The following is a 26,407-nucleotide window of genomic DNA, read 5'->3' on the forward strand; positions in this document are numbered from 1 at the left end:
ACCTATGCAGACATTGCAAGTACCAAGTCCCTTGACGTCGAAGAATTTGCAATGAGAATTCCAAAAAATGGAGCATATTTCCTGTAGAGCACTTGGAACATCTACCTACTGGCCTCAATCTTCGCCCTAGACAATAATGAACCGGTTGATCATGTGGATATCCAACCTAAGTGGAGAAAAAGTGGAAGGGTAGAGGCAACCTTGATGGGATTGGAACCCGATCAAAATTTCATGGAAGGGTAGAGGCAACCTTGATGGGATTGGAACCCGATCAAAATTTCATGGACTCGGATCAAGTTCTAGAACATGACATGGACGACATGATAGATGCCTTGCATGACACAAGCCATGGAGTAGACGATCATGATTTGGATCATGCAATGGCCCAAGAAGTAAAAGTCATCAGACAATGTGTGGAGCATGCTTCTCGAGAGGAGAAAGAGCTACATAGGCTTGCCCATCTACCACTTTACCGTGGAGAATGTGTTTCAGTTCTCCGCACTTGTCTCTCCATATTGAACTTGCAATCAATATGTGGGTAGTCTAATATGAGCATTTCAAAACTTAAGAGGTATGTGTCCCTTCCCCTCTATGTGTTTCACATGCTTGCATGTATGTCTTGTCTTTCTCCTTTACTACTCATGCTGTTATATCATACAGGTTATTAAAGGATCAAATTCTACCAGAGGACAGTGAGATGCCTTCGGATCATGCACAAGCATAATGTGACATGCAAAATGGAAAAGTGCAACAAAACAACTATGTATCCGCCAATAGAAATAATGAGGATAATGAGAGGTTGTTTGTTATGTAACATGTAGTAAATGCTATGTCTGGAAATGATGTAGTAGCATGTAAGGATGATGTATGGTATGTTGATTCAGGTGCTCTCTGAACCACATGGCAAGTCATGGTGAGTAGTTCAAGGAAATGAAGAGTCTTGAAAGACTAGGTTTTGTTGAAACAGGGGATGACACTGCTCATCCAATTGTCCATGTTGGAGATCTGCCATTGTCAATGCAAGATGGTAAAGTGAAGTAACTTGCAAATGTACATGTTATGAACATTACAAAGAATTTGGTTTCTGTTGGCAAGATCATTAAGCAGGGTTTGCAGGTTCGATTTAACCTTGATGGGGCAGTTATCTAGAAGACTTTAAAGATAAGTGCAGGTTGGTTGCAAAAGGCAATAGGGTGGGCAGAATGTTTTCATTGAATGTAAATATGCATGAAGTGAGTGCTGCAATATTTGCAAATGGTTTAAGATTTGTTGCAGATACAAATATTTGGCATAAGAGAATTGGGCATGTAAATGTGCAAACAATGAAGTCTATGCAGACTAAAGAAATTATGACAGTGCTACCTAAGTTTAAGGTTGAAGATATGTAGAAACTATGTGAAGCATGTCAATTTGGAAAGCAAACAAAGCATGTATTTCCACATGACAGAAATGTGAGCAGGAATGTACTAGATGTTATGTATTCATATGTATGGGGTCCTGCGAAGACTGTGTCTATGGGAGGCTACAGGTACTACGTAGTACCATTCATTGATGACCACACAAGGAAAGTGTGGGTGTAATGCCTATAAGTGTTGCTCAGAGTGAAATTTTGCTACTGTAGTGATATTTTGTTGCAAGGCAGCGACTAAAATCCCCGACATCCCAACAAAATAAATCATTATGGAATGCTGCTAGTAAATTTTGTTATGCCCCCCATGTGTTGTAGTGTGGGAAACTTGGCTAAAGGTGATAATGAGGTTAAAGAACCTGATGGTTAATTACTGGACGTATTCGGCACTTGATCATATTTGGCACTAAAGGCTTGCATCCCAACAATCATGATATTTTTTCTGTAAGGGCTGTTGAAAGGGGAGGGACTAAAGCATGAGAAGTTAACTTGTATATTCATATTTTATTGAAAGGTGATAATGAGGTTAAAGAACCTGATGGTTTGCAATTACTGGACGTATTCGGCACTTGATCATGTTTGGCACTAAAGGCTTGCATCCCAACAATCATGATATTTTTTCTGTAAGGGCTGTTGAAAGGGGAGGGACTAAAGCATAGCGGGCTAATGCAGATTTGGTCCCACTTTGTGTGGTGGATGTAGCCTGCATTTCCGCGGAGAATGCGGTGGTATGGATGGTCGCTTCTATGCTAGAGATCCCCGGGGAGCCGTTTCTTGGTGAGGATAGTCATCCCCCAGATGGTGAACTCAATGATATTCTAAAACAAGAGAGAGTTTTTGAGGCGCAAATGAGTATGGTTACCTGAGTCTAAGAAGATGCTCTAGAGATAGTCTTTCTAGGAAAATATAACGGATCTAAACGACTGAAAGTCGCCAGTTTGTTGGATGATGAGTTCCAAAAGGCTCTAGTGGATCTTTTGAAAGAATTTACGGATGTCTTTGCATGGGATTACTCAGACATGAAGGGCCTGGATCTGAAGTTTTATCAGCACCACATTCATTTAAAGCCTGATGCAGTTCCTTCCAGACAGCAATGGTACAGAATGAATTTGCATGTTTCAAAGAAGGTTAAAGAAGAGCTAGATTGTCTCTTGTTGCAGGTTGGATTCATTGCTCCAATAGAGCATCCGGAGTGGATTTCTCCAATCATGATTGTGCCCAAGAAGAATAAGAAGATACACATCTGTGTTTATTATAAGAAACTCAATGGCGAGCTACTATTCCAGATCCTTTTTCCTTGCCCTACATGGATACCATCTTGAATGATGTGGCATGTCATGAAATGTATTCATTTCTTGATGGGTTTAGTGGATATAATCAGATTCAAATGGCACCAGTGGATCAAGAAAAGACATCATTCATCACAGCCTCAAGTGTGTTTGTGTGTACAGTGATGTGGTTTGGCTTGAGGAATGCTCCGGCGGGTACATGTCAAAGGGATATGCATGAAATTTTTGGGCCATTCTTGACAGCTTTCATGTGGGTCTTTCTAGATGATCTCAGTGTGTTTTCAGAAATGTGGGGAGGTATCTTTCGGCTTAAACCCCTTAAAGTGTGCCTTTGTGGTTCGGAGTGGGAAGTTATTGTTGGGGCTAATTATAGCACAATAAGGCATTGCTATGGATCCTGATAAGGTGGCGATGGTGATGCCGGCTCTAGCACCTATCAATCAGAAGGAGTGTATGCGGTTTCTGGGTCAAATTCACATGCATGGTTGGCATTTGCAGTTTCTGGCGCATATGGCTGGCGATCTCGCTAAATATGGTGGTGCATGTGGACCACAAAGAATTTTCTTAGACAAAGGAATGTGATTTGGCATATCGAAGGTAGAAGATCAACTCTCCCATGCACCAGTTATGATACCGCCTGATTGGGAGAAGTATTTTCATGTCTTTGTGGAAGCTTCGGTCACGGCAATTCACAGTGTATTAATGCAGGAGCAGAGTGTTGGCTGGTTCCGACTTGTTTATTATGCAAACCACAGATTATCTTCTACAGAGAATAATTATTCAGTAAGTGAGTGTGTGAGAGTGCTTAGGCATGATTTATTCAGTGAAGAAGTTTTGGCATTATCTACTGGGAAGAATGTTCTATTTTCATGTGGACCATGCTGTGTTTCTTTATCTGTGTGCGGCAGTAGAATTTAATAGGAAGATTGGCCATGTGGATGCTGTTGCTACAAGAGTTTGATTTTGAAGTCATTCATCGCCCAGGATCTCAGCATGTCATATAGCATATTATCTTTCAAGGCTGAACTTGGGAGAACAAGCTACAAGAGTGGATGATGAGTTTTTGGATGCATCGCTTTTTGTTGTTTCAAATGAAGTGGATCCAGTTCCTGATGCGGTTCTGCGTCTTTTCGTGCCTTGGACATGGTACGAGGAAATGTTTTGTTTTTTGTCTACAAGTGTTATGCTGACTCATCTGACGAAGGACCAGCAAAGGTGGCTCGCATTGTGGAGTCATTCCTTTGAAGTATGCATTGGAGAATTGTACTACTGCAATGTTGCTGATGTGCTGTTGCGATGTGTACTACCGCAAGATCAGGAGGCCGTGTTGCGGGAAGCACATTCTAGAGTCTTGGGAGGGAATTTTTTGAGGAAGATTACTAGAGGGAAAGTTTTCCAAGCTAGCTTATGGTGGCCAACATTGTATTTTTATGCGCAACAATTTGTGCACAAATGTGATGTATGCCAGAGGATGGGCCAGCCCATCACAACGAGACTACATGCTCTTACACCAAATATTGCCACTTGAGCCCTTTCAAAAGTGAGGCTTGGACTTCATTGGGCCCTTTAAACTTGCAGCTGCAAAGACAGGAAACCAGTATATTCTGACAGTAAAATAGATTATTACGCCAAGTGGGTGGAAGCTTGGGCATTGCGGGATAAATCTGCTCTTTCAGTGGCAAAGTGTTTATACAGGATGTATTCACCCGTTTTGCTACCTAGTGAAGTTGATCAGTGATTGAGGGGGTCATTTTATTAGCAAAGTGATCAGGCGGATGACAGGCTTTTATTTGATTCTTTACAAGAAATCATTCCCCTATTATCTGCCGCAAGCTAGAGGATTGGGGGAATCATCCAACAAGCAGATTGTGCGCATTCTGACCAAGATCGTCAACAAGCATTGGACGGATTGGGATGTTAAGCTTCCATCAGCACTTTGGGCATATCGCACAACTTACAAGGTAGCAAGTGGATTAGCCCCTTTCAAGCTAGCTTTTGACATGGAGGTGATGAAAAATAGATCAAGAGAGAGGGAGCACACACAGAAGAGCAAACCCTAATGTATATTGCAACCCTAACCATAGAGGGAAGCTATCTCCCTTCTCACACAATGCATAAATCCATAATCCCCATAATCCATAATCTACAAAACACTACATGTGTTGTGTCCACACACTGCTAACCCTAGCTAATGTCCACACACTATGACTAGCTGGACGCGATCATTTATGTCTCACATGTTACTACCTAACATGCCAGCACATAGTGCAATTGGCACAAGCTGACATCGAGCTTGAATCTCAGCAGTCCCTCTCAAGCTCATGATGTACTGCCATAGATGAGCTTGGGCTATCTTGGGCTATCAAAGCTCTCAACTCTCCCCTTCAAGCTCATCCCATGTACTCCCAACATAGTACGGAAGTACTCAAACTTCTCCTTGTTGCTAAAAGTGGCTTTGTAACGATGTCAGCCACCTTCTCTTCAGTCTTCACATACTGCAAATCCACTATACCATCCAACACTTTCTCTCTAACAAAATGATAGTGGACCTCTATATGTTTGGTCCGCGCATGAAAAATTGGATTCTTGGCCAAATGTATGCTGCTCATGTTGTCACAACAATGAATGACAACCTTGCCATCAATAGGCTCACCCAAATCAGCCAAGAGACTCTTTAACCATACTCCTTCACATGTAGCAATGGCTACACCCCTGTATTCAGCCTCTGTACTAGATAAAGCAATAGTAGGTTGCTTCTTGTTGCTCCAACTCACCACTGCACTTCCAAATGTAAAGGCATAACCACTAGTAGACCTCCTGTCATACGAGAGCTGCTTGCCTAATCTACGTCTGTGGTGTAGCCATGTACATTCAAGCCTTTACCATGCTCATAAAGAAGACCATAATGTGCAGTGGTCTTTACATAGCACATAATGCGTCTCATTGCATCCAAATGAGGTTTTCTAGGGCTCTACATAAATTGACTTACTAGCCCCGCAGCATAACTGAGATCCGGGCGTGTGATAGTCATGTAAATAAGACTGCCAACAACCATCTTTCTATACATAGATGGATCATCCAACTCTTCACCAAAATCAGCCCGCAACTTCACATTCTTCTCCAAAGGTGTACTCAATGGCTTACACCCTATCATCCCATATTTTGCCAACATATCCAATGCATGTTGGCGTTGCACTAACCATGTCCCTGCATGGTCTTTGATCACTTCAATCCCAAGAAAATATCTCAATTCACCCAAGTCTTTCATATCAAACTGCCCACTCAATGCCTTCTTGACATGCATAACATCTGTAGCATGATCTCCTGTGACAATCAAGTCATCCACATAGATAACAAGTAAGACAATCCCATGATCTGTCTTCTTCACATAGAGTGAAGAATCTACTGAAGAAACTTGAAATCCAAGGGAGATAAGATATCGGCTTATCTTATCACTCCAAGCACGAGGTGCTTACTTCAAACCATACAATGCTTTCTTTAATCTGCATACATAAGTGGGATACATTGGGTGTACATATCCTTCTGGTGGCTGTGCTATATAAACTTCCTCTTGTAAATCACCATTTAGAAATGCATTTTTCACATCCATTTGATGCATTTCCCAACCATTTGCTGTAGCCATAGCAATGACTACTCTCACCGTTCCCATCTTTGTAACTAGACTAAATGTTTCATCATATTCCAAGCCTTGGGTTTGTGCATAACCCTTAGCTACCAACCGCGCTTTATGGCACTCAATGGAACCATCTGATTTGCATTTCACCTTATAAACCCATTTGCAACCAATGACATTTTTGCCTTGTGGTGTGGTAACGCAACTAAATCCTAAGTGTCATTTTGAACCAATGCATCCATCTCAACATCCATTGCCTTCTCCCATACATGCTTCCCAACATCCATCTCAACATCCATTGCCTTCTCCCATACATGCTTCCCAATAGCTTCTGTATAGTATGTAGGTTCCACGTGCTTCACCAAAGAGGTCATATATGCATAATGCATAGGAAAGTCACGATATGTCAACCTATCAACTGGATACCTGACCCTTTGGGATCTTCGCAATGCATGCTGATCACTCTGAACACCTGTCACTCTAGCATGTGGAGGCACATATCTATCCTACCTTGCACATGGTGTGCGTAAAACTGGTATGCCAAGTTTCTCATGCAAACTTTCCAAACTTAACGTCTCATAACCTGTAATGACAACTCCTTCAACCTTCTTTTTTCCTTTATCCACAGCACTACTCCCAGTGCTCACACTCTCATGTCTCAAGCATCTTGACCATGGACGTATAGTGCTACTCTCAAACTCTGCTGGCCCAGACATAGAAATAGAACTTGCTTGTGGCAAGTTCACATGCACATCAGCATCAACAGAATCAATGACACCCTCATTCTTTGCCTTGTACCAAACTAGCAAGTTCATCAAACACCACATCTCGTGAGACAACCACTTGCCTAGTTTGTGGATTGTAACATTTATATGCCTTGCGATCCTATACGTACCCAACAAAAACACACTTTTTTGCCTTAAGATTCAACTTCCTCATTCTCTCATCAGGTACATGCACATAAGCTATTCAACCAAACACTTTGAGGTGTCCAATGTCTAGCCTAAAACCTGTAAGCCGTATCTCTGGTGTACTTCCATGTATGGCTGTTGTGGATGTCTTATTAAGTACATACACCGTTGTGGCACACGCTTCTGCTGCCCAATAATAGTCTGGCATGCTCTTTTCATTGAGCATCGCCCTGGCCACATCACAAATGACTCTATTCTTTCTCTCAACAACACCATTTTGCTGAGGTGTGTACCTACAAGTTAACTACCTTCTTATGCCATGCTTTCTCAAGAAATTCTCAAAAGTATGTGAGGTGTATTCACCACCTCCATCTGTCCTCAAACATTTTATCCAAGAGCCATATTGCTTCTCTGCAAAAGCTTTGAAGTCCGTAAACTTTCCCAACACTTCACTTTTCTCTCTGAGAAAGTAAATCCAAGACATTCTGCTGAAATCATCAATGAATGTCACATAATACAAGCTGCCTTTAATGGATGGGTTTTGTGCAGGACCCCATACATCACTATGAACTATCTCAAGTGGCCTGCTACTCATGTTGCCTTCTTTAGGAAATGGCAACCTTGCTTGCTTTCCAAACTGGCAAGCATCATAGACATGCATATTCCCATCATACTTGAATCTAGGCAACCCACTAACAATGCCTCTTGCCTGCATGTTCTTTAACCTTTGTATGTCACATGTCCAATCCTTTTATGCCACATGTCAATTAACTGTACCACATTTTGGCTTTTAGAGAACATGGCTGATTTCAACTTAGGAATCCTTTTATGCCACATGTCAATGTCCTGTACCACATTTTGGCTTTTAGAGAACATGGCTGATTTCAACTTAGGAATCCCATCATCCAACTTAGACAACCTGCCATCTTTCTTGCCTTTAGCAATGACTCTACATCCATTTTGGAAATCCTCAACGAAGCAACCATGCTCGTTGAAACAAGCCTGTAAACCCTGTTCCACCATTTGACCAACTGAGGCCAAACTTTTTGTAATAGAAGGCACATACAAGACATCTGCCCATAGACTTTGTTTCACCATTGTGCATAACCAATGGTACACTTCCAACATGTGTGATAGCATGTTGGGTATCATCTCCTGTCTCCACATAGCCTTTCACATCCATACGCTTCATATGCTCAAAACATTCGCCATGACAAGTTATATGGTTTGATGCTCCAGAGTCCATATACCAAGTGTCATCACTATCACCATTTGTCATCATAGATCCCACGACATGTTTCATGGAAAACAAGTGATTTGCACTGCCATCATTACTGCTTGATGTAAAATTTCCACCATGGCGTGGGATTCTTGGGATTTCTATTTGGCCTCACATGGTGCTCTCGAGGTATTACATCTATATGAGAGTACCTTGAGGTGGAGTAATGTGGCCTAGCCCGACCTCTCCTACCTTCGTTTAGATATAAGACGGCTTGTGGGCAAGGGATCCCGTGCCTCGAATACCCACAAGTCATTTTCTCTCATCACTCTTGTGATCCCATTGTAATCTCGTCGCGTGTCGGCATTTTATCAATACAAGTTTTGGGTTGGAAGCCCGCATTTGGGTGACACCGTTTTCCATTGCCGTTTATACATTTTTGGTCATAACTCCTTCATGCGGAGTCTGATTTCAAAGTTCTAGTACTCAAAATGACCAGTTCGTCGTCCTCTTTGAGAGGAGCTATAGGTCTTGGTGTGCAGCATTTAGCAAGTACTCTCTGTTTTCACTTTTGTACTGGATTTTCTAGTCCCAAGCAGGAACTCGCGCCCAGAACGTGACCCGAGATCACGGCTCCATGACACTTGGTATCAGAGTAGGAAATGCCGCATCGCGCGACAGTGAGTTTGATCAAGACTTATGCCAAAGGGGAAGACCAGAGAAGGTGGCTACCTGGATGTAGAAGAAGCCGCCAAAATTGAGGAGGAAGTAAGGCAAGAAAGAGAGGCAAAGCAACTGGACGCCAAAGTAACAGCTTGGATTTAGCGTGAACGGCACAACAGACGTCTCGAGTCAAGAGCAATAGATACTTGACAACACCAAATGGATGACCCAAGACATCCAGGGGCCGAGTTGTAGGATCACTAATATGACAAACTAAATTAGCTAGAAGGCATATTGGCCTCTTTAGTCGAGCAACTACACAAGAAGGATGACAGCCGACCTTCGTCGCCGCCAAGATAGATGTGGTTGAGGTCTCCTCCCAGACGTCACCACAGAGAAGACGGAACGATAGGAGGGACTCAGAGTCATTAAATGAGGGGTACGGGAAGTACAAACCGTTACCCCCAAAGAAGTATACTAGGCAAAGAGACTCACTGGTGGGTGACAAGGTGGATCCATGAGACAGAGGATTATCTCACCATGAACAAAGTGGCTCATAAACATTGGATCCGTGTGGCGTCTCACTTGCTAGCTATCAAGGGATGCATACACGTGGTTTCTGGTGTGGCAGGTGAGGCAAAAATGCCGTGGACAAGATGGGATGAGTTTACCAAGGACATGGCCAAGTATTTTGTACCACGAAATGAAGTTTTCAGGGTACGTGATGAATGGCGTAATCTCAAACACGCAGATGGAAAACTGTGGGATTATATCAACAAATATAGGCAACTTATGCTGTAGATTATATATATGAATTCTATAGATAGATTACATGGGTTCCTATTCGGATTGCATGACTGGACCCGCAGAGAGATCGAGAAGCAAGCTCCTAAAAATTATGAGGCGGCACTCACAATTGCAGAACGGCTATCCGACATTGAGAGCTAAAAGTGGCAAAGCAAGAACACTACAACAGGAATAGGAGAATGCAATGGTGCCAAACCTCAAAACAAGAATGATAACTCCTCCAATAAAAACCCGGGGAGGAAAAACTTCTGGGACGAGTACAAGTGGGGCAAGGTCGAGTGGATCTTTCGTACCCCGAACCTATGGGAGCAATTCTCGGAATAGAAACTTTGTGTCGGGGAGGGGGATAACCCAATCAACCAATACACGGGGATTTTCCAATACGGCAAGGCGTCCTCTTCCTCCCCTGACATGCCCGTGCAGAAGTTACACAGTATCTCTCTCTCTCTCTCTCTCTCTCTCTCTCTCTCTCTCTAGTCATAGAGTTTCTTGTGTGGTTTAATCCACCTTAATTATTATGCTTAATCTTGTGTCTATCATCATGATCAGTCCCATATTAGGATTTTTAACACTTGCAAACAAGGCTTAAGATCTTGGGAATGATTTGAAATTCAAATTAGAAATTTGATTTTAGGGCATGAAACATTAGGCGAGGTAGACTTAATGTGAGATGGGTGGAAATTTTTTATTTTGAACTTCAAATTCAAATTTTGATTTGGGGTGAGGAAGAAGCTTAGGAAGGCTTTAAGTGATATGGGTGGGAAAATTTTAAAACCTTTGACAAGTCTAAGAATTTAAATTTTAAAACCGCGTACAAAACATAATCTCTACTTGACATGGGAAGGATAATTTAAAAATGGGTGGGATAATTTAAAACTGTGCTTTAGAATGGCTTGAAAGATTGGACCTACGTCCATTCTACCATCCATGATGTCTTTAAAATGACCCTGGGGCCATTCTTTCAAGTACATTGTGCATGGTGGAATGTCCTTAGGGACATTCCAAAGCACTATTTTGGAATTAGATCGATCTCACGCACATAGTTGCCTCTAAACAAAAACCCTGAGGTAAATCTTGGGCTTTCGCCCATACATAGTGCCATCTCCATGAGAGAGAGACATGTTCTTCCTCTTATCCACACCATTTTGCTGAGATGTGTATGGCACTGTACATTGATGCCTTATGAATTTTTTAGCCATATATGCATGAAATTCCTTGGACATATACTCTCCCCCTCGATCTGAACGAAGGGTGCTAACTTTACATGCACATGCATTTTCAGCCATGGATACAAAGTGCCTAAAGGACATAAAAACCTCTGACTTCTGCTGTAATGGATACACCCAAATATATCTGGAGTAATCATCAATAAAAGTGACGAAGTGGAGATATCCCCCAATAGATGGTGTCCTCATAGGACCACATACATCACTATGTATAAGCTATAATTTCTTAATAGGTGTCACACATCCATCCTTTGGAAATGATTCCCGATGCATTTTACCAAGAATACACCCCTCACATACATGTCTAGCAAGGGTCTCAATAGTTGGCAAGTCAAACACCATATCATGTGTCTTCGAAGGCATAAGCTGCCATAATTCAGATGGCCAAATTGTGCATGCCATAATTTTACATCACTCATAGCACGAGTCATAGAGACTGAGCAAGCATCATGCTGCAACTTCTCAAATACATCCATCTTCTATGGGCCATGAAACAAGGTACCTGAGATAATGATAAAATAATCATCATTTCTATCCTAAACTGTACATTTGTCATCCATAAGTTTCACCATCAAGCCTGGCAAGGCTAAGGCTGAAACTAACAGCAAGTTCTTCTTAATGCCTGCACATATAAAACTTTAGAAAGAGTAAATGTGCCCATGTTTGTAGCAATGAGGACAACTCTACCAACTCCTTTGATAGGATATGAGGAACCATGTGCACATGTGAGGGTTCCTGCACTTGGGACGAATTCCAGAGATGAGAATAATTTTTTTTGTGAAATAATGTGCTTACTAGCACCACTGTCAAAGTACCAGACATCCGATTCTGCCACTGACATGCATACATCATGAAGAGAATGGTCATAACAGTAATGTACAATCCATGCCCAATAATCATCTTGAGCAAAACTTTGTAGATTCCTTCTTCTCCTGCACTTGGTGCAGATGCATCAGCCACAACCATGCCCAATTCTTTCTTTTTCTCCTTCTCTACCCTTTTCTTGCACTCATTTATGTAGTGCCCTGGTTTCCTACAGTAGTGAGACTTGGCCTTCTTTTTTTAGGCTTATCACCTTTTCTTTCTCTGCATCCTTACTTGAGGATTCTAATTTTGGCTTATAGCCACCATGCGAAGAAGATTTACCTTTGCCTTTCTAAATGGGTGGTAATAAAATCTTTGTCACACCAACTCGCATAACAGATTTGTTTTGCCCTAGACTGCTCTTCTTGCAAGAGTACTGAAACCAGCTCATCAAATATAAGGGAATTTGGATTTCCCTTCGTTGAGTCTAAGGGTAGAGGAAAAACTCTAATAAGAATTCGACAATGCATTGAGAACTGTGGGCACCAATGTACTATCAAGATATATCTCATATCCACACTAGCGAGCTGTTCCTTAAAATCCTTGATCTTGGTCAAGAAGTTGTCCATTGAGTCTCCCTCATTCATGTTCTTAGTTTCCAACTGTTTGCGTAGATATGCAACATGTGCTTCATTGCACACCTCATATAATGCAGCAAGTGCATCCCATGCCTATTTTGAAGTCTTACATGACCAAATATGAGGAATAATGCTTCGCTTCACAAAAAGTGCAAACAATGCATGTGCCTATGCATCTCTTCCATCCCATCTGGTTTGATTAGCAATGGGAGGTACTAGTGGTGCATGTGGAGGAGCCACATCTGTATCAGATTCTACTTCAAATGTAGTTGTAGCATGGTTACATTTGTAGTTGTGAAATAGAACAAGTTTCACTTCCACACTGACCACATTCCAAAGGCCTTTATAGTAGCAACCACTACATGCCTTATCATATAGGACCACAATGGGTAGTTAGTCCCATCAACTTTGTCCTCAATACACAGCATGTTGAGTATATCACTACTATCATCCATGACTATCTACCAAATGCAAAATCTTTCAACACTCTGCAAGTACTCAGTATTCACTGAATGCAACCACGGATGGCTGCCAACTAACTGAATCCCCCTGAAAAGTGTATGAAAAATAACACAGAGTAGAGAATAGAGTGTTACTAGCAAAATTATGATGGTCCATGTTGTTGAAGACACTATAGATACTACCGCACACCAAATCTTTGCCACTGCAAAGCCCAAACACCCAAAATCAAGCAAAACTAATCCAAAATGATGCATGTCCAGAACCTTTAGAGAAACCTTGCAGTGCCCAAAATGTGCGTGAATCGCACCACAAAGACCCCAAAAATTTAGTATACTTTGTATACAACACACTACAGTATATACCTTCTTCTCCTAAGAGGGTATCTCAATCACAGACACAAAAACAGGGTCATGAGGAGGAAGGCAGACTACTAGATCAAGTGTCAAGGAAGCTACCTCTGATACCAATTGTTGGAATTAGGGTTAGAGTTAGGGTTACAACAATGCACACAAACTTACTAGATTAGAATGAACAAATGTGTGCCAATTACAAAAGATAAGTACACATCCCAAAATGAGTAGATAAGAGGGTGTACATAGGCACAAGGGAAAAAACCTCCTAGTGAAGGAAAAAGTGCCCTGACGGTCCTCAGTGTGTTCACACTCATCACTACCATATAATGTTACAAGCACATTATGCTTACAATAGTGGTCTTAGGGCCATTCTTCACTCCCTTGTGTCAACTCCCTAGGGCCAAAATCTACATATGTATGCAAAATATATGAACATTTTCATAGAATAATGGTCCTAGGGCCATTCTTGTAAGCACAATGTGCTTGAAAGAATAGCCCTAGGGCCATTTTAGAGGATAGCATCCATGGTGTGATTGAAAGAATGGCCCTAGGGGCATTTCTTCCATGCATGGTGCGCTTTAGAATGGCCTAACGGCCATTCTTCCATGAAAAATCTTGATGCATTTTGTATGCATATGTAGAGATTGGCCCTAGGGTGTTGACACAAGGGATTGTAGAATGGCCCTAGGGACATTCTTTCAAGCACATTGTGTAGGAGAAAGGACATAGGGCCATTCTAGAGTACATTATTCTTGCAAGATGTGACTTAGGACCATTCTACTTGCACAATGTGCTTCAAATAATGGCCCGAAGGCCATTCTACCATCCATTATGTGCTATAATGGCCCTAAGACATCATTATGCTTACAATAATGGCCCTAAGGCCATTCTTCCATGGATAATTTTGATGTATTTTGCATGCATATGTAGAGATTGGCCTTGCATTAAAAATCAATTATAATCTGTTCAAAAAGCCTTATCCTAAGGGTCCAGATTTTCAAAAAAAATTAGATTAAGGTTCTAAGGGGCCAATTAGATTTATCCAAATGTAGGGAGAAGATAAATTGAAGAAAAAAAGAAAATCCCCCAAAAATGAGTAAATACTCACATATAATGAAGAGTTAACTCACATATAATGAAGAGTTGACTAAGGACAAGGATATTAGCTAAAAAAAGAAGAGATATTTAGTGAAATGATACATTTTTGACACCTCAGTGTGGGGGAATTCCCCTCATGAAGGAGGCACCTATTTCACATGTGTGGTTAAGTTTTAAACTCACAAATAATGAGATATTTTCATCTCTCCTCTCTCCTGCTTCAACTAGATCCAAAAAGTAAGCTAAACTGACCTAAAATGGTCAAAAATTGACCAAACTGATCTGGAAAATTCTAGAATCAGTTTGCTTGGTTAGAGGCTCACTTTTTCCTATAACTGAAGCCTCCCCCTTTGTAAATAGATAATAGTGTTTTATGCACTGTTACTCTACTTCTCTCAGAGTCAAAAACTGTGAATTTATTAATAATTCCTTAGTTTTTGACCATTCCCTCTTTAAAAGAATTGGTGGCCACTCTTGTTACAAACAAGAGTAGATCCCTCAAACCATCAAGCCAAAGGAAAGCTCCCAAAAATTCATGTAAGTTAGAAATCCTACTTTTTCTTATTCCTTTTAATGGTTTTCTAATTTTTGTTTTGTTTTAAAATGTAAAATGATGCTATGCCTTGCTGCAAAGGCTTTCCCCCTCTCTTCTTCTTAAATTCAGCCTTTCTTTATCCTAGATAAGTAATCTAATTGTTGGAATTAAACTTTTCATATTGTTTCTCTTTTAAAAGTGGACTTTGATTAGTTTAGAATGCTTTAAACCATTTGGGGTTAATTTTTAAGTAACTTAAGAATATAAAAAATTAAAAAATGGTCAGGAATACAAAGCAGGTTATGGAAAGATTTTCTTAAATTTTGTGAAAAAAGTTTTATCTTTTATTATTCAAAAAGAGTAATCCCCATTGTTTGTGTATTCTAAAAGTGTTATTTTCATTCTATGCATAGAAAAATGCATAGTAGAAATATTTTTATTATAAAAGTGTTATTTCTATTAAAATTAAATTCTATGCATAGAAAGATGCATATTGAATTTTTTTAATTATAAAAGCATTACTTTCATCAGCTTTGATTTTATGCATAGAAAAATGCATAAAGAATTTATTTTTATTTCAAAAGAGTTATTCTCATCAGTTTTGATTTTATGCATAGAAAGATGCATACAGTTTTTTTTTTATTACAAAAGAGTTATTCTCATCAGTTTTGATTTTATGCATAGAAAGATGCATAAAGAATTTATTTTTATTTCAAAAGAGTTATTCTTATCAGTTTTGATTTTATGCATAGAAAGATGCATAAAGAATTTATTTTTATTACAAGAGTTATTCTCATCAATTTTGATTTTATGCATAGAAAGATGCATAAAGAATTTAATTTTATTTCAAAAGAGTTATTCTCATCAGTTTTGATTTTATGCATAGAAAGATGCATAAAGAATTTATTTTTATTACAAGAGTTATTCTCATCAATTTTGATTTTATGCATAGAAAGATGCATAAAGAATTTATTTTTATTTCAAAAGAGTTATTCTCATCAATTTTGATTTTATGCATAGAAAGATGCATACAGAATTTTTTTTATTAGAAAAGAGTTATTCTCATCAATTTTGATTTTATGCATAGAAAGATGCATAAAGTATTTATTTTTAATTCAAAAGAGTTATTCTCATCAATTTTGATTTTATGCATAGAAAGATGCATAAAGAATTTATTTTTATTACAAAAGAGTTATTCTCATCAATTTTGATTTTATGCATAGAAAGATGCATAAAGAATTTATTTTTATTTCAAAAGAGTTATTCTCATCAATTTTGATTTTATGCATAGAAAGATGCATAAAGGAATTTATTTTGATTTTATTTTGAAAGTATTATTTTTCTTAAAATTGAATTCATGCATAAATAGATGTATAAAGGGATTTTTATAAAAGTGTTATTCCCACTGAAGTTGATTTTTATAAAAGAATGAATGGATAAATAGATGTGATGTGAATGAGATAAATGTGAATGAATGGATGGATAGATGTAATGTGAATCAAATAAATAGGAATGAATGGATGGATGGATGTGGATGTATGTGAAGAATAAAAGTGGATGTATGTGAAAGAATGGATGTGGATGTGTGTATATGAAAGGATGGATGTGGATGTATGTGAAGAAGAGAAGTGGATGTATGTGAAGAGTACAAGTGCATGTATGTGAAGAAGAGAAGTGGATATATGTGAAAGAATGGATGTGGATGTATGTGAAAGGATAGATGTGGATGTGTATGTGAAAGGATAGATGTGGATGTGTATGTGTATGTGATAAGTATGGATGTGGATGTATGAGAGAATACATGTGGATGTAACTGTGATGGATATGAACGAGAATTGAGGCGATAAGATGTGATGTAAATTGGATAAATATGAATGATAAGGGATGTGAATGAATGATAAGGAATGTGAATGAATGTGATAGCATGTGAATCAGGATGTAAACATGTGAATCGGGATGTGAATGAATGATAAGGGATGTGAATGAATGTGATAGCATGTGAATCAGGATGTAAACATGTGAATGAGGATGTGAATGAATGATAAGGGATGTGAATGAATGTGATAGCATGTGAATCAGGATGTAAACATGTGAATTGGGATGTGAATGAATGATAAGGGATGTTAATGAATGTGATAGCATGTGAATCAGGATGTAAACATGTGAATCGGGATGTGAATGAATGATATAGGATGTAAATGAATGTGTTAGTGTGTGACTCAGGATGTGAATGAATGATAAGGGATGTGAATGGATGTGATGTGATGTGAATCGAGATGTGAATGAACGATAAGTGGTGAAGTGATGAGATGTATGTGTAGGTGCAAGTGGATGAGACCTGATCGGGATAAATGAGGAAGTAAGTGATGAGATAGAAAAAGATGTGATTAGATGAGAATGGGAATACTTATGAAATGAATGTGGATTGATGTGTGGGTAATGTGGATTGATGTGGATGGATGTATGGATGATGTGGATTGATGTGGATGATATGAATGGATGTATGGATAATGTGGATTGATGTGTGGGTAATGTGGATTGATGTGGATGGATGTATGGATGATGTGGATTGATGTGGATGATGTGGATGGATATATGGATAATGTGGATTGATGTGTGGGTAATGTGGATTGATGTGGATGGATGTATGGATGATGTGGATTGATGTGGATGATATGAATGGATGTGTGGATAATGTGGATTGATGTGGATGAATGTATGGATAATGTGGATTGACGTGTGGATTGATGTGGATGGATGCATGGAAGATGTGGATGGATGTGTGGATAATGTGGATTGATATGGATGGATGTATGGATGATGTGGATTGATGTGGATGGATGTATGGATGATGTGGATTGATGTGGTTGATGTGGATGGATGTATGGATGATGTGGATTGAGGTGTGGATGATGTGATTGGATGTGATTTGATGTGCGAATGATGTGGTGTGATAGGGATCGATGAAGAAAATAAAATTGTGGTAAGATGAGAAAAGATGGGAACTAATGTGAAAGGATGCGGAGTAATGAGAGTGGTTGGCTAACCCATGGGACTGATGGGGTTATGCTGGACTGATGGATCAGTAAATCGAGATTCAATTTCTGTATACAATGATAGATGAGGTAAATCCTAGATAAAAAGTGTTCTATGGAAAAGAATTAATGGCTGTGTCCTAATCCGACTATGGGACTTACGGGTTCGGTCAGATGAGTTCAGTTAGTTTAGGCTTTTGACTACGTTAAAGAAAAGTTATCTTGGAGGAATCGCCCGTGCTTTCCGAGCAAGGGAAGCTTTTTCGAGTTTGATTTTGGAAGAACCGATGGATTAGTCTCTTGTATGGATATCCCTGGGCGAGGCCTCGAGTGTGGGACCCTGCCCCGCACAAGAAGTGCTACTTCCGCTGCTAGCACCCCCAAATTCGTTGCGCATTGGGGTCAGGGATCTGACAGCTGGTATCAGAGCAAATTGGCTATTGAGGATCAACTGAGAAGCCAAAAATGTCAAAAATTTATGAAGCAGTAAAGGGTTGTAATTGTGTGATAAAATTCATACAAATTGATATTCAGAGTGAAATTCATAAATTGGTAATTGGGTCTCCAGATGGAAGTACCGTAATTGTATGGAATCCCAGACTTGCTTGAGGCCTAGACATGATGGTATTTACCTTATAGTTCCAAGGACCGTGACTACCCGTATATACCGAGGGTATAACTACAGCTCTTTACTAACAGTATATACCGAGGGTATAACTTGCTTGAGGCCTAGACATGATGGTATTTACCTTATAGTTCCAAGGACCATGACTACTCGTATATACCGAGGATATAACTGCAGCTCTTTACTAACAGTATATACCAGTAAATCTAAGATCTTCAAAATATAAGCTAAAATGCTGTCGAGATGATGAATTCAAATGTGGTTGATATGATTTTAAAATTCTGGTTGAGAACTGATGAGTTGAATTGGATTTTGATTGAAAAATAATGATTCCTGAATTTTGATTGATGTATTAAACTAAGAAAAACCACAATGAGGATGAATGGGACGAGTCCCTGTGATGATGTTCGTAGCTGGAATGACGTTAATGACTTCAACAAATCACTATGAGATTAGTGGATTGTGCTGGAAGATTGCTGCTATTAACACTTAACCCAGTGGATCAAGTTAAGGGGTGTCAAATTAAAAATCTGTAAAATTGAAAATTTCCATGAAGGACTATTCACATAGAAATTTTGGTCTAATGGACCATTATTGTGATAAGGGTTTGAATGTTATGATCTAAGTGAATTGTTATCTAATGGTGAGTTTTATATAAGGGATCTTTATCCCAGGATTCTGTTGGATTCTCCAGACTATAGGAAACCCCAGAATCAGTTGGATCTTAAGGAAATGAATTGTCCTCTCACATTTTTTTAAGTGGGGTAGGATGTAAGGTTCCTCCCTCTGGCTTTTGAGGTATGCAGGTGTAAGAACCTCCCCTTTTGATCTTATAATTGTTCCCCTCTCTGACATAAAAGAAAGATCTTGTTTTATCCTCTTTTGGCCTAAATAGAGAAAATGTTCTAGAGAGAGGTTATTCCATTTTTAGATATTTTTGGATGGAAAAATATCTCTTCTTATTAAAATAAATTCCCTCAAAATAGAAGTTTAAATTTTTTTTTAGAAGGTGCATTAGAAATCAATAATAATCTGTTCAAAAGGCCTTATCCTAATAAGGGTCTAGATTTTTGAAAAATTTTAGATTAAGCTTCTGAGGGGCCAATTAGATTAATCCAAATGTAGGGAGGAGATAAATTGAAGAAATAAAGAAAATCCCCCAAAAATGAGTAAATACTCACATAAGATGAAGAGTTGACTAAGGACAAGGATATTAGTTAAAAAAGAAGAGATATTTAGTGAAATGATGCATTTTTGACACCTCAATGTGGGGGAATTCCCCTCATGAAGGAGATGCCTATTTCACATGTGTGGTTGAGTTTTAAACTCACAAATAATGAGATATTTTCATCTCTCCTTTCTCCTGCTTCAACTAGATCCAAAAAGTAAGCTAAACTGACCTAAAAATGGTCAAAAATTGACCAAACTAATCTAGAAAATTCTAGAATCAGTTTGCTTGGTTAGAGGCTCACTTTTTCCTATAATTGAAGCCTCCCTCTTTGTAAATGGATAATAGTGTTTTATACACTATTACTCTACTCCTCCCCAGAGTCAAAAATTGTGAATTTATTAATAATTCATTAGTTTTTGACCATTCCCTCTTCTAAAGAATTGGTGGACACTCTTGTTGCAAACAAGAGTAGATCCCTCAAACCATCAAGCCAAAGGAAAGCTCCCAGAAATTCATGTAAGTTAGAAATCCTACTTTTTCTTATTCCTTTTAATGGTTTTCTAATTTTTGTTTTGTTTTAAAATGTAAAATGATGCTATGCCTTGCTGGAAAGGCTTTCTCCCTCTCTTCTTAAATTCAGCCTTTCTTTATCCTAGAGAATTAATCTAACTGTTGGAATTCAACTTTTCATATTGTTTCTCTTTTCAAAGTGGGATTTGATTACTTTAGAATGCTTTAAACCATTTGGGGATAATTTTTAAGTAACTTAAGAATAGGAAAAATTGAAAAATGGTCAGCCATACAAAGGAGGTTATGGCAAAATTTTCTTAAATTTTGTGAAATAAGTTTTATCTTTTATTATTCAAAAAGAGTAATCCCCATCATTTGTGTATTCTAAAACTGTTTTTTTCATTCTATGCATAGAAAAATGCATAGTAGAAATATTTTTATTAGAAAAGTGTTATTTCTATTAAAACTGAATTCCATGCATAGAAAGATGCATATTGATTTTTTTTATTATAAAAGTGTTCATCAATTTTGATTTTATGCATAGAAAGATGCATAAAGAATTTATTTTTATTTTAAAAGAGTTATTCTCATCAATTTTGATTTTATGCATAGAAGTATTCATAAAGCAATTTATTTTTATTTTATTTTGAGAGTGGTATTTTCCTTAAAATTGAATTTATGCATAAATAGATGTATAAAGGGATTTTTAAAAAAGTGTTATTCCCAGTGAAGTTGATTTTTATAAAAGAATGAATGAATGGGTAGATGTGAATCAGATAAATGTGAATGAATAGATGGATAGATGTGATGTAAATCAAATAAATGTGAATGAATGGATGGATAGATGTGATATGAATCAGATAAATGTGAATGAATGGATGGATAGATGTGATGTGAATCACATAAATGTGAATGAATGGATGGATAGATGTGATGTGAATCAAATAAATGTGAATGAATGAATGGATGAATGTGGATGTATGTGAAGAATAGAAGTGGATGTATGTGAAAGAATGGATGTGGATGTGTATATGTGAAAGGATGGATGTGGATGTATGTGAAGAATAGAAGTGGATGTATGTGAAGGGTAGAAGTGGGTGTATTTGAAAGAATGGATGTGGATGTATGTGAAAGGATAGATGTGGATGTGTATGTGAATAGTATGGATGTGGATGTATGTGAAAGGATATATGTGGATGTGTATGTGATAAGTATGGATGTGGATGTATGTGGGAGAATACATGTGGATGTAAATGTGATGGATATGAAGAACGAGAATTGAGGCGATGAGGTGTGTTGTAAATAGGATAGATATGAATGATAAGGGATGTGAATGAATGTGATAGCATGTGAATCAAGATGTGAATGAATGATAAGGGATGTGAATGAATGTGATAGCATGTGAATGAATGTGATAGCATGTGAATCAGGATGTAAACATGTGAATGAATGTGATAGCATGTGAATCAGGATGTAAACATGTGAATCGGGATGTGAATGAATGATAAGGGATGTGAATGAATGTGATAGCATGTGAATCAGGATGTAAACATGCGAATCCGGATGTGAATGAATGTGTTAGTGTGTGAATCGGGATGTGAATGAATGATAAGGGATGTGAATGGATGTGATGCGATGTGAATGAACGATAAGTATTAAAGTGATGAGATGTATGGGTAGATGCAAGTGGATGAGACCTAATGAGGATAAATGAGGAAGTAAGTGATGAGATAGAAAAAGATGTGATTAGATGAGAATGGGAATACTTATGAAATGAGTGTGGATTGATGTGGATGGATGTATGGATGATGTGGATTGATGTGGATGATGTGAATGGATGTATGGATAATGTGGATTGATGTGTGGGTAATGTGGATTAATGTGGATGGATGTGTGGATGATGTGGATTGATGTGGATGATGTGAATGGATGTTTGGATAATGTGGATTGATGTGTGGGTAATGTGGATTGATGTGGATTGATGTGTGGGTAATGTGGATTGATGTGGATGGATGTATGGATGATCTGGATTGATGTGGATGATGTGAATGGATGTGTGGATAATGTGGATTGATATGGATGGATGTATGGATAATGTGGATTGACGTGTGGATTGATGTGGATGGATGTGTGGATAATTTGGATTGATGTGGATGGATGTATGGATGATGTGGATTGATGTGGATGGATGTGGATGGATGGATGTATGGATGATGTGGATTGATGTGGATGGATGTATGGATGATGTGGATTGATGTGGTTGATGTGGATGGATGTATGGATGATGTGGATCGAGGTGTGGATGATGCGATTGGATGTGATTTAATGTGGGAATGATGTGATGTGATAGGGATCGATGAAGAAAATAAAATTGTGGTAAGATGAGAAAAGATGGGGACTAATGTGAAAGGATGCGGAGTAATGAGAAAAGATGGAAATATTGTTGCAATTGTATTTGTATGTGAAAGCTGTTTTTAAATGACTGTTTTATGTCAAGAACGCTGGGAAAGCATTTTGACCGTCTTGTGATTGAGGTCGTGTGGAGACCTATCTGTTAAAGTTGCAACTACTAACGGAGAGTCAACGGAGGACGTCTCGCGTAGCAAGGTCGGCCGAGGTCTTGACCAGCCTCGGTTTGATTTAAATGGTGAGCTTCCGGTACATTGGATGAGGGACCAAGGAAGCGGCCTATGAGTGAAGCGCTAGGTGACTTGCGAAGGATCCTAGAGGGTGCTGACCATACGATGCTCGGGCTCTGGGTCGCCGAAGATACCCACAAGTACGTCGGGGAAGATATTGGAACAAGGAGTAAGAGTTGTTCTCTGAATTCGGGCATGGATCTGGTTGATTGACCTTGCTGGTCCTCAATGGATGAGTCCATGGCTCTTTTATATGGATCTGTTGGTTGATCTTGCTGATCTTCAATGGAGATTCCATCTGGATAATTTTTTGTGATTATATTGTTGGGTACTATGAGCTAGGAACTATTGAAAAGGCCCCTGAGTGAACAGGTGGTGAGCATTCTGGTGGCCAATGATGCCATAGGTACACCGATGAAGGAATGAATTGTAATTAGGATTCAACTGGATTATTAAGGATTATGATCAGTAACACTATGGTTTCATTAAATGATTGTTTTAAAGATTGTTGAATCTGTGAAAAAGGCAAGTTCATATTGGGTGTATAAGTGGTGTGACTAGTTTTATGTTTGCATGAATATCCGGCTAGGGTCCTGGGAACTCTTTTCCCTAGAACCCAGGACAAAACCTAACCAAATTCCTAATTGGATCCTATCACTACAGTGGTTGGGCGGTTGGCTAACCCATGGGACTTAATGGGGTTAGGCTGGACTGATGGATCCGTAAATCGAGATTCAATTTTTGTATAGTACGAGATAGATGAGGTAAATCCTTGATAAAAATTGTTCTATGGAAAAGAATCAACGACTGTGCCTCTCAATGAGGAAAAAAGCGTTGGTCTCCATGATCCAAGTACAATCTTTTCCACGAGCTGACTATGGGACTCACGAGTTCGGTCAGATCAGTTCATTTAGTTCAGGCTTTTGACTACGTTAGAGAAACGTTATCCTGGAGGAATCACCCCTGCTTTCCGGGCAAGGGAAGTTTTTCCGAGTTTGGTTTTGGAAGAACCGATGGATTAGTCTCTTATCTGGATATCCATGGGCGAGGCCTCGAGTGTGGGACCCTGCCCTGCACAAGAAGTGCTACTTCTGCTGCTAGCACCCCCAAATTTGTTGCGCAGTGGGATCAGGGATCTTACAGAGAGATTTATTTAAAGAAAGTATTACAAATAAGCATAAAGATTAACTTTCTCTTAATTAAGCATTAAGACTTTAAGGGAAAGCTTGATTTGAATTAAAACATTCATTTAGAAATCTTCTCAAGCTTGAGAGGGGTTGAGAAGAAGAAAGTCATTGAGATAAATTGGAAAAAGCCATAAAATTTGATTTTACCTCCAAGTTTAGCTTGATTCTCTATTAGCAGTGAAGCCCCCGACTAATCAATTGGTCCACCAAGAGGAGAAGAGCAACTCCAAGAGTTGTTGTAAAGAGAGAGAGCTCCAAGCTCCCAAGAGAGAGGAAAATCTAAAGGATAATAGAAAATATGATTATTTTAATATAATACTGGCATAGTATAGCTCTAATATTTTATTACAAATGATTGAGGGTCTATTTATAGGTGAGGGAGGCCACTAACCAAGTCCAACTGGGTTCTAGAATTTTCCAGGTTTAGTTTGACTCAATTTGGACAAGATTTCGACCAGTTTGGCTCCCTTTTTTGATTTGGTTTGATCTAGGAGAGAGGAGATAAAAATTTCACAATTTTTTTGAATTAAAAACCCTTCCACACATGTGAAATAGTCGCCTACCTCAAGAGTCCCCCTTTCCTTACCAAGGTGTCAAAAATGCATCATTATTCTAAAAAATGTCATTTTTTTAGTATTACCTCATAATTTTTTTATTAATAAACCTTATACTGAGTCAACTCTTCATCTTATGTGAGCATTTACTCATTTTTGGGTATTTTGTTTTATTCTCTTGGATTTATCTCATCCCAACACTTGGATTAATCCAACTGGCCTATTGGAACCTTAATTGGACCATAATCCAAAAATTTTTGAAAATGTAAACGCTTAGGCTAAGGTCTCTTATACACATTTTCAATTAATTCCAAATGCATATTGGAAGGTTCATTTTGAACTTGTGTTTCAGGGGAATCCATTTTAGACACTAGAAGGATTTTTATATCCAAAGATATCTCAATTTTGGATTATCTCTTTCTAGACATTCTCTCTCTAGGCCAAAACTGGGTAAAATAAGAGCTTTCTCCTATTTCAGAGAGGGGAATAATTTCAAGAACAGAAGGGGAGGTTCTTATACCTTTACTCCTCAAAATATGGAGGGAGGAATCTTACATCCTACCCCACTTAAAAAACGTGAGATGCCCTCACCTCACAGAGCAGGAGGATAAACTCTTTCACCTTAAGATCCAACTGATTCTAGGGTTCCTTATAGTCTGGTTAACCCACGCAGAATCCTGGGATAAAGATCCCTTCTACAAGAAGAACATACAGAACTCATTATCATAGAACATATGATTCATATCCTTAACACAATAATGGTCCATCAGACCGAAAAAACTATCTGAACATTCCCTACAAAAATTTCAGTTATCCAAGTTCTCAATTTGTCATCCCTTAATTAGATCCATTGGGTCAAAGGTCAAACAGCAGCAATCTGTCAACACAATCCACTAATCTCATAGTGATTTACTGAAGTCATAATCGTCATTTCAGTAACTAACATCATCACTGGGATTCGTCCCATTCATCCTCATTGTGGCTTTGCTCAACTTATCTTCTTTCAACCCGAATTCAGAAATCATAAATCATAAATCAAAATCCAAATCAATTCATCAATTCTCAACGAGAATTCAAAAATCATATCGAATTCATCCTCTGTATAGCATTTTTGCTTATAACTTCATCAAGGTCTTAGATTTACTAGTATATATTGTCAGTAAATAGCTGCAAATATACCCACGGTATATATAGGTAGTCATGGTCCTTGGAGCTATAAGGTAAATACTATCATATCTAGGCCTCAAGTAAGTTAGGGATTCCATACAATTGCGATACTTCCATCTGAAGCCCTGCTTTCCAATTTATGAATCTTCATTCTAAATATCAAATTCGTATGAATTTCATCGCACAATTATAATCTTTTACTCGTACTTCATAAATTCTTGACATTTCTTGCTTCTTGGTTGATCCACTTTAGTCAATTTGCTCTGATACCAGCTCAAAGATCCCTGGCCACTCCGCGCAATGAATTTTGGGGTGCTAGTAACGGAAGTAGCACTTTTTGCTCACAGGGGCAGAACCTCTCACTCGGGGCCTCGCCCATGGATATCTGGACAAGAGACTAATCCCTCGGTTCTTCCAAAATCGAACCTGAAAAAACTTCCCTCACCCAACAGACATAGGCAATTCGTCCAAG

Source organism: Cibotium barometz, chromosome 34 (assembly GCF_041138505.1).
Source record: "Cibotium barometz isolate CiBa-2024 chromosome 34, ASM4113850v1, whole genome shotgun sequence".
NCBI lineage: Eukaryota > Viridiplantae > Streptophyta > Polypodiopsida > Cyatheales > Cibotiaceae > Cibotium > Cibotium barometz.